Consider the following 19,314-nt stretch of genomic DNA (forward strand, 5'->3'; position numbering starts at 1 on the left):
GGAATGTAGTATTTTCTCTAAATACATTGAACATTTTTCCATTTAGCACATTTCTTAACTGATGCAGGTTCAGGTACTATTACAAGATCAGGCAAAGGTGATTTGCTGCACAAAATGCAACTGTCCATCCTATGTTTAGCTGTTGTGTACTGAGCCCACTTATACCAGTCATTCTCTAATGCTTTTCAACATTTTTGGTCAATGTTTGATTCTGGGGTAGTTTCTTCATTGTGGCTACCCCAGTTGTTAACAGATGTCCAGATTTTCTGCATCAACCCACTTTCTTGTGGTTTTGCCATTGTCTTAGTTGATGTACTAGTCTCTAGTTGCTGTCTTCTAGGTTTGTCGCTGTTGCTGTCAAGGTCATTCTACCGTTCTTCATCTGTCCTGGTTCACTGTCTGTTAGAAAGACCATGTGAGGACAGAGAAGTTGATGATAAGAAAGTCTCCTTTCCATTCTCCTGTCGTTGTTTCTCCGTCCCCTTGGACAGCACCTCTGTCAGGAGTATCTGACAGAGCAGGTATGTCATCAGGAGCAACAGGCATGTCACTCCTCCCCATCCCAGGACTCTCTGGATATTCAGAAGAGAGTGTCTGTTGGCTGTTGGAAGTTGCTCCTTGATCAACCTCATCTTCGGCTTCTTCTTAGCTCCTGCCTGGCCCCTGCCTGTCGCATTGATCTCCTCTGCTCCCGTTCCCTTTGGACACCCACCTGGTGTATCAGCATCCTCTGCGTCTTCATGGCCTGGTGGTTGTCTCCTCCTTTCTGACGGGACTTTGGTACAGTGGTTTAGATGGTACCACGTGTTGCTTCCTTTCACCTGGACAGCAGTTAACGTTGACGAGCCACCTTGTAGGGACCCTCCCTCCTTGGCTCATTCCATTTGGACTTGGTCACCTTGGATCACCAGACGTGGAACCTCTGGTCCTGGTTCAGGTTTCTGCCTTCTTTTTGTGAGACATTCAAACTTAGAGACTTATGGCCTCTGTTCTATGATTACACCATACACCCTCTTATTTCCATCACTCATCACACAACAACTAACATTCCAGCTGAAGCTGGTGACCCACTCTCCTTCTGGTTCCTAAGAGAGTGATGATAGCATAAGACTTGGAAAGCAAAAAACAAAAAACATAACAGTATTGACAATGTGATATGTTATGCATAAATATATTCATGAAAACCGAAATCTGAGACCATGACAATTCCCACTCTCTCTTCACCTGACTCTATGCCTCCAGGGTATTTTTCTGCTGGACTCCACAAAAATAAAAGCCTTAAAAAGCTTTCTAATGCTTCCACCCATTCTTCCCCTTTCGGCCCCAGGTTCTGAGAGGTGTTCCCAAATCATGTCATTTTCACTTTGTTTCCCCATCTCCTCCATTTCAACTGATAGGCATGTGCATATCCCTATTTAACATTATATCTTCTTGAAGTAATTCAACACTGTATAAGCTTTCACATCAATGCCTTCAACATGTTGTTTAGAGTACAATTACCCTAACATCTATCCTTTTTTCATATGATGCATTAACCAATAAAGCAAGTAGCTCCCAGACCCACTGTATGTCTACAGTGGAATCTAGTCTCTCTCTCTCTTTCCGCGTCCTCTGTCATGGTGTTTTCAAGCTCACCCATTATTCAACAGGACCTTACTTCTTGTGAGAATTATGCACCCACCGAAGAGAGACATGACAATCTTTACCACTGCAGGTGCTGTAAGAAGTTTACCCCCAGTCTGGTGTATCTTGATGTACACTCAATCTCCAGAATTCAACCCATGCCCTTGGTTATTTCTGGCTTCTTATGTGCTGCTTTTCTCCTGAGGACATACACACTAACACATGGGTTATTTCCTGACAACAGACTTTCTTCTTATGGCAAGATCACTAATTCGTAATATTTAAATAACAGCCCTATGTAAACATTCTGTCTCAAATACCTCGCCTCCTACCACAGATATACTTATACATAATGATAGCCAAATTATGGTCCCTATAGCAACTGCTGTAAAAATAACATGTAATCAGTCAAGTGTCTCCCAGTTGGAAGAATATCCAATCCTAACAAAACTCTAAGTCATAACTTTCTTAAACTTTTACTATAGTGTTCAAAATGCCACCACTTATCACTTTTACCATAATCTAGGTATGTGTAATGTTCAATTTACTTAGAATTGTCCCTATATTTTACATCCCTATATTTTACACAGCCAGCTGTCCTTTCTCTTCTGTGAGTTATCTCCTCTAATAATATACATAGTCTCTAGAAAAAACACCCCTTTACTACCATAACCTTCATTTATGAGCCCCCTCAGATCCCCAATGCAGTCACAGTTCTTCTAACCCATAACACATAATTTACTACTACTAATTTCCTTCCACAGTTTGATACATACTAAAACATTCTCAAATCAATTTTAGTCAATTTATAACATTCCCTCCTCAGGAACAATAAACACACTTATGTTCCTTAAAACGCAAATAAATTCACCAGACAAGAAAAGAGAAAAATAAATTATAATAACTGCATATTTGTAATAAATTACCACTACTCATAATGTAACTATACCTGGGGAAAACGTCCATCTGTTACATTCTATGACCACTACTCATAATGTAACTAAACCTGGGGAAAACGTCCATCTGTTACATTCTATGACCACTACTCGTAATGTAACTAAACCTGGGGAAAACGTCCATCTGTTACATTCTATGACCACTACTCGTAATGTAACTAAACCTGTGGAAAACGTCCATCTGTTACATTCTATGACCACTACTCGTAATGTAACTAAACCTGGGGAAAACGTCCATCTGTTACATTCTATGACCACTACTCGTAATGTAACTAAACCTGGGGAAAACGTCCATCTGTTACATTCTATGACCACTACTCATAATGTAACTAAACCTGGGAAAAACGTCCATCTGTTACATTCTATGACCACTACTCATAATGTAACTAAACCTGGGGAAAACGTCCATCCGTTACGTTCTATGACCACTACTCATAATGTAACTAAACCTGGGAAAAACGTCCATCTGTTACATTCTATGACCACTACTAATAATGTAACTAAACCTGGGGAAAACGTCCATCTGTTACGTTCTATGACCACTACTCATAATGTAACTAAACCTGGGGTAAACATCCATCCGTTACGTTCTATGACCACTACTCGTAATGTAACTAAACCTGGGGAAAACGTCCATCCGTTATGTTCTATGCCCATGTTATGTTGGTCTCCTTCTCCATCCTTGGGTGTTATCGCAAAACAGAGACTATAAACCTTTTATGCAATTAATTATATCAATACAATTTAACATTAAAATTCGAATGACATAATAAAACAAAAGAAACAAAAACCTTTAAACTATTTGGGTTTTAGAAAATTTGATGATAAAGGAATGATTATGAATCACAAAGGTACATGTGGTAATATAACTCAAGTAACACCATCTCTTGCAATGTTAAAGAATCAGGACAGAGGTATGTATAGCTGATAATTTCTGGATGTGTGGGCAGAACAAATTCTTGAATGTTTTACCAGAAGGCTGGACTGGTCTCTGTGCCTTGGTTAGAGCGACACAACAGGTGTCTATCATTAAATCACAGCAGGATGAGTCTGTAAAGCATAGAGTAAGGAGAGCCTATGAATCAGATCCAAAATTATACCTAGATGCAATAGGACAGCCGAGAGGAGTTCCTGATGAATACAAAGCAAGAGATAATGTAACGGCTGTCTTCAGAAATGAACCAAAATGCGGCGGAGTTAGTGTTCAACATAATTTAATTCAACGGAACACTATGCAATTTACAAAAACAAGAAAACTGACAGCCAACACAGTCCTGTCAGGTGCAACCACTGTGACAAGAACAATTACCCACGAAACACAAAGGAAACGTAGGCAACTTATGTGTGACTCCCAATCAACCACAACCCTCTACAGCTGTGCCTGATTGGAAGTCACACGGTCAAAATCAACGAAACAATAAAAAACACACACTCCCTTCTGCCACGTCCTGACCCAACTACACCCTCTACTGGTCAGGACGTGACAGTACCCCCCCCCCCCTCAAAGGTGCATACCCCGAAATGCACCTACACAAAACACAGAACCCCCCCCCCCCCCCAAAACGACAAAAAAAAAATCCCCTAAACAAAAAGGGAGGGAAGGGAGGGTGGCTGCCGTCAACGTCGGCACTGTGCTACACCCTCCCTCCCCCAACCCACCTATCCTGGAGGTGGCTCAGGTGCGGGACGTAAACCTCGCTCCACCTTCGGCGTCGTCCACTTTGGCGGCGCCGATAGCTGCGCCGGGCAGACGGGCCACTCGGGCTGACCCTGGCAGACGGGCCACTCGGGCTGGGCCGGAGGACAGGCGGCCCACTCGGGCTGGGCCGGAGGACAGGCGGGCCACTCGGGCTCGGCCGGAGGACAGGCGGGCCACTCGGGCTGGGCCGGAGGCACGGCGGGCCACTCGGGCAGATCCGGCACGACGGGCCACTCGGGCAGATCCGGCACGGCGGGCCACTCGGGCAGATCCGGCACGACGGGCCACTCTGGCAGATCCGGCACGACGGGCCACTCTGGCAGATCCGGCACGACGGGTCACTCTGGCAGATCCGGCACGACGGGCCACTCTGGCAGATCCGGCACGACGGGCCACTCTGGCAGATCCGGCACGACGGGCCACTCTGGCAGATCCGGCTCAGGATTCACCAGGCTGGGGAGACATGAAGGAGGCCTGGCTCTGGGCGCAGGCCCTGGACTCACCAGTCTGGGAAGACCCGCTGGAGGCCTGGTTTGAGGAGGTGGCACAGGAGAGACCAGGGTGGAGAGACCCACTGGAGGACTGGTCCGTGGAGGAGGCACGGGTTTGACCAGGATGGGGAGACACACTGGCGGACTGGTCCGTGGAGAAGGCACGGGCTTGACCAGGATAGGGAGACCCACTGGAGGACTGGTCCGTGGAGGAGGCACGGGCTTGACCAGGATGGGAAGACATGCAGGAGGCCTGGTTCTGGGTGTAGGCACAGGACATGCAGGGCTGGGAAGACATGCAGGAGGCCTGTTTCTGGGCGCAGGCACAGTCTTTACCAGACAACCAGCACGCACCTCAGGACGAGTATGGAGAGCTGCCTCAGGTGACATCATTCCCACGACACGCTCATTAGGGCGAATGCCGTAATTTATGCACCACACTAGCAGCTCTCTCATCTCTCTCTCCCTTAATTTCCCCATTAACCCCGTCACAGTCTCTGCCTCGTACCCCTCGCTCACCTCCAATGTCATCCCGACTGGCTCTGGTTCCGACCTCGACTCCACCGACTGTCCCGTGTGCCCCCCCAAAAAAATTATTGGGGCTGCCTCTCGCGCTCGTTGCGCTCTCTCTCCTCGTAATAGCGCCTCTCCGCTCTCGCCGCTTCAATCTCCCACTGCGGGAGGCGATAATCCCCAGCCTGAGTCCATGGTCCCTCTCCGTCCAGGATTTGTTCCCAAGTCCATTGGTCCATCACGTTGTACTCCTGCTGCTCCTTCCTCCTCCGCCGCTTGGTCCTGGTTTGGTTGGTAATTCTGTAACGGCTGTCTTCAGAAATGAACCAAAATGCGGCGGAGTTAGTGTTCAACATAATTTAATTCAACGGAACACTATGCAATTTACAAAAACAAGAAAACTGACAGCCAACACAGTCCTGTCAGGTGCAACCACTGTGACAAGAACAATTACCCACGAAACACAAAGGAAACGTAGGCAACTTATGTGTGACTCCCAATCAATCACAACCCTCTACAGCTGTGCCTGATTGGAAGTCACACGGCCAAAATCAACGAAACAATAAAAAACACACACTCCCTTCTGCCACGTCCTGACCCAACTACACCCTCTACTGGTCAGGACATGACAGATAAGATTAAATCAGGGTTTGAATCAATATTTTTTGGGATAACACCTAATAAAAACTTAGAATAGATAAATTATAATCAACAGAGATTCATTAACTATACTGGCTTTACATTAATAGCCTTAGTAAAACAGTTACAGGGGACTAGTAAAATGATGGCAGAATAGAGAAGCTTTAAATTGGCGTTTAGCTGAGAAAGGTGGTGTCTGTGTGATGTCTGGAGATTATTGTTGTACTTTTATTCCCAATAACACTGTACTAGATGGATCTTTTCTTTTAGCTATGAGCAAACTGAAGGGATTGCGACAAGAGGTTAAGGACTTAATACCCATGCTTGAGACTGGTTGGATTTACCTTTTGATAACCCAGATTGTCTCTATGGGATTACTCCAGGGGGAGGATATGATTGTAATGATTATGGTGATCAAGGTTTTCCTGTTCTTAGTAAAGCACCTGACTCTAATGTGCTTAATTGAAAACTGGACCTTGTAATCACTTACTATGGAGTGTATTTTCTATTTCCTTTCTACCTTTGACAAGGGATAAATGAAGTTAGAACTTCTGAATTTTGTTTACTTAAACTTGTAGGTAATTCCACGGACCATGTCCTTAATCCTTTAACAGGTGTTTTCATTAGTGATTTCACTGTTGTTACAGAGGTGTCTGTAAGGGAGGATTTTGTTTATGTCTCGTATTTAGAATTACATTATAAGGGTTTTCTTATTTTCTTTATGTTTTACATAACTGAGATAGCCTCAGGCAAGACTATGTATTACATGCTAATGCTTTTACATTGTATTTTCAGTTTGATTTTACTTTGTATTTGTGCAGATTGGATCGTTTACTTCTTTCCATTGTATATGAATGGAGATGTTTGATCCAGTCTTCTTTGAGTTATGGAGTTCCACTCGTTAGGCCAGATAGGGTGAAGTTTGCCCAGTGCTTGATGATTGATGCTCCCTTGTCTTTGATTTATTTGTGTGTTTTTGTGTGAGACTGTTTAGTCTCAAAGGGGGATTATGTGGGAGCAAAACTCATGACTATGATTACATTTCCATTATTAGCAGCATTTAGGCTGTCCACTTTGAAGAGCTGAGACAGAATGGCCATATAAGGAATGGGACATATATGACCAGGCCCTGCTATCATTATAACCTATACAGCTGTCAGATGTGGGCGTTAACAAGCAACAATTGAGATGGAAAGATAATAATGGAGAAAGGTCAAGGAAAGCTATTTTCATATAGAGGGATGAGACTCTATACATTATGCAAAGAAAGAATCATATAAAGGTAGGACTCTGTAATATGAGAATTTAGTATTTTTCATGGAAGGGCTCGGCTCTGTTACGTGTGTAATAGGGTCCTTCCATGTAAGGGCTCGGCTTTGCTACTCTGTATTAAAGTCTATATTGAATTCACAAGTTCTCGTAAGAGTGTTATATTTCTGAGGCAATATTCCACGACACATGTTAAACCGGTTTGTGTTTGTCTACTTGGAAGACATCCTATTTTTTTCCCGATCTGCCGAAGAACATGTACTCCACGTCAGACAGGTCCTTCAGCGCCTCCTGGAGAACCAATTGTTCGTGAAAGCCGAGAAGTGTGAGTTCCACCACTCTTCTATCACCTTTCTGGGATATGTCATTGCTAAGGGAAATGTTCAGATGGATTCTGGAAAGGTGAAAGCATTGGTGGATTGGCCTCAACCAACGTCCAGGGTGCAGTTGCAACGGTTTCTTGGGCTTGCAAACTTCTACCACCGTTTCATTCGGGATTACAGCACCCTGGCGGCCCCCCTCTCGGCACTCACCTCCCCCAAGGTACCGTTAAAATGGTCTCCAGCTGTCTACAACGCCTTTGTGGACATGAAGCATCGGTTCACAACAGCACTCATCCTCATCCATCCGGACCCCTCGCGTCAATTTGTAGTGGAAGTTGATGCTTCGGATGTTGGCGTGGGGGCCATCCTGTCCCAGCGATATGCCCAGGACCAGAAGCTTCATCCCTGTGCCTTCCTGTCCCATCATCTCAATCCTGCTGAGAGGAACTACGATGTTGGCAACTGAGAACTCCTGGCGGTGAAGATGGCATTGGAGGAGTGCAGGCACTGGCTGGATGGAGCAGGACAGCCATTCCTGGTCTGGATTGACCATAAAAACTTGGAATATCTCCGTTTAGCCAAGCGTCTCAACTCAAGGCAGGCCCGGATTCAACTTTACCATTTCCTACCGTCCAGGGTCTAAAAATGTGAAGCCTGATGCTCTCTCCCGCCTATACAGTTCCTCTGCCACACCCTCGACTTCCGAAACCATTCTCCTTGCTGCCACTGTGGATTGGGATATTGAGAACCTGGTTCACGAGGCGCAACGCTCCCAACCTGGACCTGAAGGGGGCCCGGCTAACCGGCTGTTTGTCCCTAACCCAGTCCAGTCCTGGGTCCTGGAATGGGCTCATTCTTCCAGGCTGACCTGTCATCCAGGGTCCCGTCGTACACTAGCCTTCATTCAACAACGTTTCTGGTGGCCCACAATGGTCCGTGACGACTCTGCCTTCGTCACCGCATGCACTATGTGTGCTCAAAACAAGACTCCATGGCAAGCTCCTTCTGGCCTCCTGCAGCCCCTACCGGTTCCTCATCGTCCTTGGTCTCATATATCTCTGGATTTTGTCACTGGGCTCCCTCCATCTGATGGCAACAGTGTCATTCTAACGGTAGTCAACCGGTTCTCTAAGGCCGCCCATTTCATTCCTCTACCCAAACTACCTTCTGCCAAACTACCTTCTGCCAGCTTATGGTGCAGCATGTCTTCCTGATCCATGGACTTCCGGTAGACATGGTCTCCGATCGGGGTCCTCAGTTCTCGTCTCAGTTCTAGAAGGCATTCTGCACCCTTATTGGGTCGTCGGCCAGCCTGTCATCTGGATACCATCCCCAAACTAACGGTCAGTCGGAGCGAGCCAATCAAGACCTGGAGACTTCCTTAAGGTGCCTGGTCTCAACCAATCCCACTACCTGGAGCCGTCAACTGGTCTGGGTGGAGTATGCCCGGAACACTCTTCCCAGTTCTGCCACGAGACTCTCCACTTTCGAGTGCTCCATGGGGTATCAGCTTCCACTCTTCCCTGAACAAGAGCAGGAGGTCAGTGTACCCTCGGCCCAGATGTTTGTCCGTTGCTGTCGACGTACCTGGAGAAGAACCAGGGCAGCTATTCTCAAGACCTACTCCAGGTATCGTCGACAAGCGGACCGTCGCCGGACCCCAGCTCCCCGCTACCGCATTGGGCAGAAGGTATGGCTTTCAACTCGGGATCTGCCCCTTTGGGTTGGGTCACACAAGCTGTCTCCCCGGTTCATTGGTCCTTTTCCCATCTCCTGAGTTCCACTGCTGTCCGTCTTGTGTTACCATGTACCCTCCGTATTCACCCTACCTTCCATGTGTCTAGGATTAAGCCTGTGTCTCACTGTCCTTTGTCTTCTGTCTCCAGGCCCATCCTTCCCTCCCGGGTTATTGGTGGCCAGGGGTACTGTCACGCCCTGATCTGTTTCACCTGTCCTTGTGATTGTTTCCACCCCCTCCAGGTGTCACTTATTTTCCCCAGTGTATTTATCCCTGTGTTTCCTGTCTCTCTGTGCCAGTTCGTCTTGTATGTTTCCAAGTCAACCAGCATTTTTCCCGTTCTCCTGCTTTTGCATTCTCCTTTTTCTAGTCCTCCCGGTTTTGACCCTTGCCTGTTTCTGGACTTTGTACCCGCCTGCCTGACCATTCTGCCTGCCTTGACCACGAGCCTGTCTGCCACTCTGTACCTCCTGACTCTGATCTGGTTTTTACCTTTTTGCCTCTCCATGACCATTCTCTTGTCTACCCCTTTGGATTAATAAACATTGTAAGACTAATTCATAAACATTGGGTCTCGCCTTGTGCCTTGATAATTGAGCTGTTGTGGGAGCAGCTTGACCGTATGGTATGTAAGAAGTACCCATCAAGCCAATCCAACTTGTGGGAGGTGCTTCAGGAAACATGGGGTGAAATCTCTTCAGATTACCTCAACAAATTGATAACTAGAATGCCAAAGGTCTGCAAGGCTGTAATTGCGGCAAATTGAGGATTTTTTGACGAAAGCAAAGTTTGAAGGACGCAATTATTATTTCAATTAAAAATCATTATGTATAACCTTGTCAACGTCTTGACTATATTTCCTATTCATTTTGCAACTAATTTCATGTATGTTTTCATGGAAAACAAGGACATTTCTAAGTGACCCCAAACTTTTGAACGATAATGTATAAGCAGATGGAGGGATGCTGCTGAAGCAAATATATACAGTGTTGCACATCGCGCAGATCACAGGATCTGCGCGATGTGGTGGCACTTTAATTGGGGAGGACGAGCTAGTGGTAATGGCTGGAGCGGACTTAGTGGAATGGTATTGAATAGATCAAACACATGCTTTCCATGTGTTTAATGCCATTCCATTTGCTCCGATCCAGACATTATTATGAGCCGCCCTCCCCTTAGCAGTCTCATGTGGTGCAGATTAGTATTGAGGTCATTGATGACAAGGTGCAGTAATCCGCCCAATGCAGTCACTTAATCCCTGTGAGCCCGATGGCCAGTTGATGAGGACCACAGCATGTGGGAAGAAACTGTTCAGGTGGCGGGCGGCTTTGATTAACCTAAACCGTCTGCCAGAGCAGAGTCTTTGAAATAAGCGGTGTCCGGGGTGGGCACGGTCTGCGATGATCTTACATGCACACTTCCTTGTCATGGAGGCATGCAGGTCCTTGATGGAGGGCAGGTGACAGCTAATGACCTTCTCCGCAGACCAGATGATGAGCTGCAATTTGCCCTTGTAGCAGGCAGACGCAGATCCAAACCAACAGTGATAGAAGAGGTAAGAATGGACTCAATGATGTACGTGTAGAACCGATCAAGAATTGTCAGAGAGAGTTTGAGTTTCCTCAGCTGGTTCAGATAGTGCATCCTCTGTTGATCCTTCTTGGTGACCGCTGTGATGTTGTGGGAGATGCTGCCCAGGAATTTGAATGACTTGGCCATGCTGACGGCTGAGCCATCAATCTCGGGAAGGAGAGATGGTAAGGGGCATTTCCTGTAGTCAACCACCATCACCACGGTTTAGACTGTGTTGAGTTCCAGGTTGTTGCGACAGCACCAGGTGGTCAACCTTTCCACAAACTCATCGTCGTCAGAGATGAGACCGACTAGGGTGGTGTCATCAGCAAACCTGAGTAGTTTGACAATCATTGGAGGTGGAGTCATTGGATCGGGGGCGGCAGATAGCCTAGCAGTTAAGAGCGTTGGGCCAGTAACCGATGTCGATTAGCACAGCCCCCCGCACCTCTCAAATTCAGAGGGTTGGGTTAAATGTGTAAGACACATTTCAGTTGTGCAACTGACTAGGTATCCGCTTTCCCTTCCTTTTGGTGGAGAGGAGGGGGGAGAGCACGCAATATCATACACACACAATTAAGCAGATCGAGGTAATTCCAGGAGATGGTCAATGGCGAGAAATGCTGTATAATGAGTGGCCGGCAGAGTGCACACACATTTTATGCAAATGATTCACATTAATATGAGTGGTGCAGCAATAATCACCCTGTGTGAGACAGGAGATCATCAGTGTAGAACGAGGGATCTGCATTTATGGACATTTTACATGGGAGTAAAGTAACACATGGGTTTTGTCCAAAATGGCACCCTATTCCGTATTTTGTGCATTACTTTTGACCAGAGCTCCCCTAGAGTTCCGGTGAAAAGTAGTGCACTCTGGAAGTAGAGTGCCATTTGGGACGTAAACATGGATTTTCACTATTGCAGTTCATGTGACTTGTAGAATTAAAACAGTGCTAGCTGTCTGCACTGATGCATGATTGAAGTTAAAATGGGCGATGGAGGAGTGATTGTATTTTATGGACCAGATCACTAACTATCACAGGCAGCCACCACACAGTCCAAACATCCGTGACACAAACATGAAACTGGAATGAATGGCAAATGTGTTGGATGTTGACAAGTGTTTTGACATGTTATTCAAAGGAAAAATACCTTTGCGCCTCTGAACACACATCAAGTAGGACAGACAGGGTTGTTGTAAATGCTAAAAAGTGTTCAAACGTTATAAAGGAAATAGAGCTCACACACTCATCACCTCCACAACCTACCTTTATTCACAAACAAACAATGTTTAGATCCTGCACCTTATGAGTGTTCATGCTCTATTTATTATTTTTTGGGGCCCTGCACCCCACTAAAGGATGTGCATTTGATCACACTTGACATCATGTTATAGGGAACATCTACAACCCATGGGACATTGTGTCATTTCAAATGACAGAAATGACAAAACCTTGCAACCCTGAACACACCCAAGGAAGAAGGCAGGGCCAGGGAGTTGGCTTGGTGAGTAGCAGACAGAAGGCCCACCAGTCTGTCCCAGGCCAGTTGTTGGCCTAGTCAGTCGGCAGCCTCACCAAGCTGCCTGAATGACAATTGGCACTAATTGGTAGCTTGCCTGCCAGTCTCTCCACTGGGGGTCCAGATGAATACGAGGGAGAATGAAGGAGGACAACCCATTTGCACATGCTTATGTATGTATGTATGTATGTCCTGTCCACACACACGCACACGCACACGCACACGCACACACACACACACACACACACACACACACACACACACACACACACACACACACACACCCATAACGCTTTCAGACACATTTGTCACCCGTATTGTACTTTGCAGTGTTTTCACATACACTAACCTAACCGAACAAAATAAAACAAATATCTACCATGCAATCTAAATCTACTTAATTTTGCTGACCTGAGATCCTCACAAAACCAGGATATTTCATTCAGTGTACTAGGGTTTATTCTGGGCGGCCACCACAGGGACATATAGGGATTTTATTTATTGGTATTTGACTGGGCTGATTACGCCCTGATGCTCTGTTTGGGTATCACTCAGCGGTGCGTAACACTAAGCCACTCAGCTCTTGTTTATTCCCTGTGTGTTGTAAAGTGCGAACTAGTCTGCAGATTATTCCAGATTAGCACTGCTGCGGACACCCTGAGGGTAATCCGTTGCTGTATGCTGGACAACACACACACACACACACACACACACACACACACACACACACACACACACACACACACACACACACACACACACACACACACACAGAGACAGGGAGCAGACAGGACACCACAGGCGCCTGGGGGGCAGGCTGAGCTAGGCTACAGTAGGTTGGGCTGGCCTGGCACCCTCTCTCTGCCCTGTCCTTGGGCTTGTCGTAGCTAGCAGAGCACCAAGCTGACCTCATTGGCATGGTAACTCCGCCGTACTCTTCTTAACCAGGAGACAGGCCCAGAGACCCACTCTGATCCAGCCCTAATCCGGATAAAGCCCCATTAGTCTGGCAGGCCTCGGGAGACGCCAGGGTGATCAGCAGTGTCTTTCACATAACACCAAGATTCACCCTGTCTCACCTCATCCGCTTCCTTGTTTCGACAGGTCTGCTTCTCTGATTGCGTGAGTGGAGTGCCCTCTCAGGGGAGATCCCTGTCTGACACATTCAGCCCGGCCCACCTCCTCACACTTTCCACCTCTTCTTCCTTTCATTGGAGCTAAAACACCAGCCAGGTTAACAATCGAGCCCCAGAGCAGACACATGCTCTTATTTTCATTTATCATAACATGTTGAATTCAATTTAAAGTGGTGGTGTTGGTGGTGGTGATGATGACGATGGTGATAATGAAAATCTGAAGAGGAGGAAGATTTGTTCTTACGCCTCAACAGTCATATTAAGTGGTTGTTACTGTATTCAGCTACTATAAAATAACAACCATCCAAATGTACCATTAAATGTTGACGCTTAAATCCATACAGGAACTAATGCCCAGAGTTTACATAAAACCCCCTAGTGTATCTTTACATGTTATAACCACATCCTAATTTAGTGGTGTCACATACTGTAGCATACCTGCCAATCCAGAAAAATAGATGCCCTTTCCTAATCAACCATAGGAAAGTCACCCAAAACTACATTGATAGAATTACGTTTTGTTTTTTTCCTGATAGGGTCCTTCTGAAAGATTAATTTGTTGTTTTCCTCTCCTCTCGTATTGGTTTTGTTGTGTAACATTTGACTCTAAAAATGTCAGGCAGGATTAGGGCAGCCGTAGTGAGGGCCTGCTGCCTGCGTTTGATAATGGGCACCCTGCTGGGGCCCTGGCTGGGGGGTCACGCTCGGCTTCCCTCGCAGTAGGGGTCGGCACGCTGTCACTCTGAGATATGGAGACATTTATTCATGTGGAGCCCTGTGCCAGAGAGGAGAGAGCAGGAGAGCAGGCTCACAGAGAAGGAGGGAGGAGGTCTAATGTCTCTATAACGTAAAGTGGACACACAAAAACACTCTCTGAGGTCGATAGGGAGGGACATGGGGAGGGTAATGGGGACCCGTGAGGCATGGGTACCTGAGGTGTGAGGTGGTGTCGTGACTGACTGACAACAACATTAACAAAACAAGTGATGTGTATTATGATTCCCTGCGAATGATTTTGGTTCCTTAGTGTTCTTATAATGTTAGCGATAATGTTAACCTAGTACCTGCTAGTATTGCTGGCTTAATCCTTATCACAGTGGGCTGGATGGGCCCTGGATATATAATTTGCGTCTCGGGGACTTCTGAATGAGCACCAGCTTCTGAATTAGCTGTTTATACATTGACATAGTTTGTCAAATCAAATCAAACTTTAGTAGAGGGTACAGAAGAAAAAGGACAGAATGAAGGTGGGGATGGAGGTCTATTGAGATTAATCACTCCACCTACAGTAGAAGTTGCAATGGAAGCTTATTCCACCAATTGACCCTTCGCTAAGCCCCGCCCCCCTTGATTAATGTTGCAATCTCGCACAACATTTTCCTGGGAAGACCTATTCCCCATTCGACCACTGGCGAAATCCCCCCACAATGATTTCAAACTGTGTTTCTAATAAACAAATAAATGAAATACAGACTACCCCTTGCTAATAAGGAAACTTGGGTATGTTATGGTGGACTGTCATTACATTTGCTTCACGGGAACTTGGTAAAAGTATGTTTGTAGTGTAGCTTGCCACTGAATGGTTCAGAATTTACTGTCAGCATGCAATAAAAGCTATAATAACCACTTTGGAGCTAACTGGTGCTTTCAAATCGTATTCTGATGTCGACAGCATATGGGAGTTGTATTCATAATATTGCTAACTTAGCTAGCTAACATACATTTTGAGAAAACAAGTTATATTAAGTGGCTAGCAACTATTTGTGGTCAATGAGACTGAGCGCTAGCTAACCAGCTGAACTACCAAACAATGTAACAAAAGTATAATTTCGGATTCAAAAAATTCTTCATCAACAAGCTCTACATGTCACACCCTGATCTGTTTCACCTGTCTTGTGCTTGTCTCCACCCCCACCAGATGTCTCCCATTTGTCCCCATTATCTCCTGTCTACCTCCCGAGGTGGTCAGGAAGATCAGATCCCAATGCATATTTTTATCGTCTACACCTGTCTAAATATGGCCACTATCAGAATGTGGACAAGATCAGGACAAAGTTAGCACCAGATATAAACAGGACTTTGGAGTTTTTGTTTCTGTTACTTAGGTTTCATTTCTTTCTCTTTCTATTTTTCCATTTCCCTTTCTGGCTACAGCTTCACTTCCATCTTTCTTTCTGTCTTGCTAGATCTTACTGATAATAAGTTATTTTCTCCTTCTCAGCATGTTTGTAGCATTTCTACCTCTCATGACTTAAAAAGTGGCAACACACACATCTTAGAAAAAACACATGTGCATACTTGACTTTGTATCAGCCTCTGTAGCTACCTCAGTCAGCCTCTGTATCAGCCTCTGTAGCTACCTCTCAGTCAGTCTCTGTATCAGTCTCTGTATCAGCCTCTGTATCAGCCTCTGTAGCTACCTCAGTCAGTCGCTGTATCAGCCTCTGTATCAGCCTCTGTATCAGCCTCTGTAGCTACCTCTCAGTCAGTCTCTGTATCAGACTCTGTATCAGCCTCTGTATCAGTCTCTGTATCAGCCTCTGTAGCTACCTCTCAATCAGGATCTGTATCAGCCTCTGTATTAGCCTCTGTATCTACCTCTGTATCAGCCTCTGTAAAGCTGTGTCTATGTCTCTCCCTGTATATCTGCCTCTGTGGCTGCATCTGTATCTACAGTGCCTTCAGAAAGTATTCATACCCCTTGACTTATTCCACATTTTATTGTGTTACACCCTGAATTTAAAATTGATTAAAGATATGTATTTCTCACCAATCTACACATAATACCCCATAATGACAAAGTGACAACATGTTTTTATACATTTTAGCAAATATACTGAAAATGAAATACAGAAATATCTCATTTACTTAAGTATTCACACCCCTGAGTCAATACTTTGTAGAATCCCCTTTGGCGGCGATTACAACTGTGAGTCTTTTTGGTTACGTTTCTAAGAACTTTGCACAACTGGATTTTACAATATTTGCCCATTTATTCTTTTAAAATGTTTTGAAGGTCTTCAAGCGCTAGACAGTCATTTTCAAGCCAATTTTAGTCAGAACTGTAACTAGGCCACTCAGGAACATTCAATGTTGTTTTGGCAAGCAACTCCAGTGTAGATTTGGCCTTGTGTTTTAGGTCGTCCCTGAAAGGTGAATTCGTCTCCCAGTGTCTGTTGGAAAGCAGACTGAACCAGGTTTTCCTATAGGATTTTGCCTGTGCTTATAGTTGTATTCAGTTTCCTTTTATCCTAAAAAATACCCTAGTCCTTGCCGATGACAAGCATACCCACAATATGATGCAGCCATCATCATTCTTAATTAAAATATGAAGAGTGGTACTCAGTAATTTGTTTGGGGCAAATCCAACATAACACAACGCTTTGTATTCAGGACATAAATGTAATTTTTTTGCCACATTTGTTTTAGCAATATTATTTAAAGGTGCAATATGCAGAAATCGCTCCGCCATTTCCTGGTTGCAAAAATTTGAATATTTAGCTTGATTTCAGTTTATGTGACAAAACAAGCAATGCATAGTGTAGAGAATTGTTGTACCATCTAAACCGCTGTGATATATATTTTCAATAACCCAAAATATTGTATTTTCAGCTGTTTACAGATGGTGTGCAAAACCGAAAGTAAAAGATGCAAAAATGAAACTTAAAGAGCACACATAGAACAGATCTACCGCTTCTTAGAATTGCTTTCAACAGGAATGACAGATTTATAAATCACATTTCTATGTGAATTTGGCCAGGTAGACCAACAAGTTACATATTGCAGCTTTACGTGCCTTAAGTGCTTACTTTTTTTCACTCTGTCATTTAGGTTAGTATTGTGGAGTAACTACAATGTTGTTTATCCATCCTCAGCTCTCGTATGACAACCATTAAACTCTGTAACTGTTGTAAAATCGCCATTGGCCTCATGGTGAAATACCTAAGCAGTTTCCTTCCTCTCCAGCAACTGACTTAGGAAGGACGCCTGTATCTTTGGAGTGACTGGTAGAATTGATACAACATCCCAAGTTTAAAAAGGGATATTCAGTATCTGCTTTTTTTGTGGTTGAATCTGTGCTTGGAATTCACTACGCAATTGAGGGACCTTACAGATAATTGTACTGTATGTGTGGGGTACAGAGATGGGGTAGTCATTCAAAAATCATGTTAATCACTATTATTGAACACGGAATGAGACCATGGCATTAATTATGCAATTTGTTCAGCACATTTTTACTCCAGAACCTATTTAGGCTTGCCATAACAACGGGTTTGAATACTTGTTGACTCAAGACATTTTAGCTTTTAATTGTTTATAAATGAGAAAATGTTCTACAAACAAAATTCAAAAAAAAAATCCACTTTGACATTATGTGGTATTACGTGTAGATCAGTGACACAAAATAAAAAAAATTATTCAGGTTTTAACACAACAAAATGTGGAAAAACTAATGGGGGGTGAATACTTCCTGAAGGCACTGTACCTCTGTATCAGCCTTTGTAGAGCAACCTTTGTAGCTGCCTCTGTCTCTTCCCCAACCATTTGAGGAGTAGTTCTAGGCAGTGGACAGTAGATGTCACTAGATATAAAGCCTCTGGCACATCGCTCATATGGTGCACAGACATCAATTCCACAAGTGTAGAGCAGGAAGCCCAGGGCCCATTGGAGCTCAAATTAAACATGGGTTTGAGCATAACATTTGTTTGGAGCCAGCAAATACTGCCATTTAATTTAGACCAATAACACCTGCTATGTAAATCCAGATTATAGATCATATTGTAGTTGTCTATCATTGTAAAAACAATATTACTGTAAAGTAAGGCAATTGAAGATAGCAATGTCTATGTAAACAGAGGCTCGTGATGTAATTATGTATTAGTACAAACGAATCAATCATATTTTTCCCCTCTAAACGACACTTATTTGACATCAAGGTATTCTGTTTAGTATTTAAATATTATTGTATAGTACACACTGTAAATTCTTAGCACTAAAAAAGGCTGACTTCAATAAAGTCATTTAGAAACGAAATATTCACAGATAGTACTTTATTCCACCATATAAAACAAGCTACCCTCTACAACTTTCATCTTATTGACTCTCCATGAAACAGTCTTCATGGAAATCCAGTTGGCTGACAATATGAAATCACAATTGATCAAACGCAGACTACTTTATGCATGCATTAATTATTAACCAGCAAATGGGTGCATTATTCCATGTTTTAAATAATTCAGTATTGTCAAGAAGCCCAGCACTATACCACCCAATGATTAAAAGAAAACAAAAAATACATCAAAATTAATAGTTTGCAGAGATGGCTTGGGTGGAATTTTAGTTTTAGTTATACTGGAGTAAGTCTTAAAGCTCCCGTACAAAATATTGCTCACTAGTGTCTAATGAAATGGGCTCTCGAGTGGCGCAGCTGTCTAAGGCACTGCATTTCAGTGCTAGAGGAGTCACTACAGACACCCTGGGTCGAATCCAGGCTGTATCACAACCGGCCGTGATAGGGAGTCCCATAGGGTGGCGCACAATTGGCCCAGCGTTGGCCGGTGTAGGCCGTCATCGTAAGTAAGATTTTCTTTTTAACCTCTCTAGGGCAGGTGGCACCAAATCGTCCCACCTACGTAACAGCCAGTTGAATCCTGTGGCGCGATATTCAAATACCTTAGAAATGCTATTACTTCAATTTCTCAAACATATGACTATTTTACAGCATTTTAAAGACAAGACTCTCGTTAATCTAACCACACTGTCCGATTTCAAAAAGGCTTTACAACGAAAGCAAAACATTAGATTATGTCAGCAGAGTACCCAGCCAGAAA

At 44.4% G+C, this 19,314-nt stretch overlaps 1 pseudogene; it reads right to left on the bottom strand.

Moving 5' to 3' along the window:
- Positions 1-11,048: 11,048 nt before the first annotated feature.
- The window catches only part of LOC115151205 (ubiquitin-60S ribosomal protein L40-like), a 57,440-nt pseudogene continuing 49,174 nt past the window's right edge, over positions 11,049-19,314 (bottom strand).

This window comes from Salmo trutta, chromosome 16 (assembly GCF_901001165.1).
Source record: "Salmo trutta chromosome 16, fSalTru1.1, whole genome shotgun sequence".
In the NCBI taxonomy this organism is placed as follows: Eukaryota; Metazoa; Chordata; class Actinopteri; order Salmoniformes; family Salmonidae; genus Salmo; species Salmo trutta.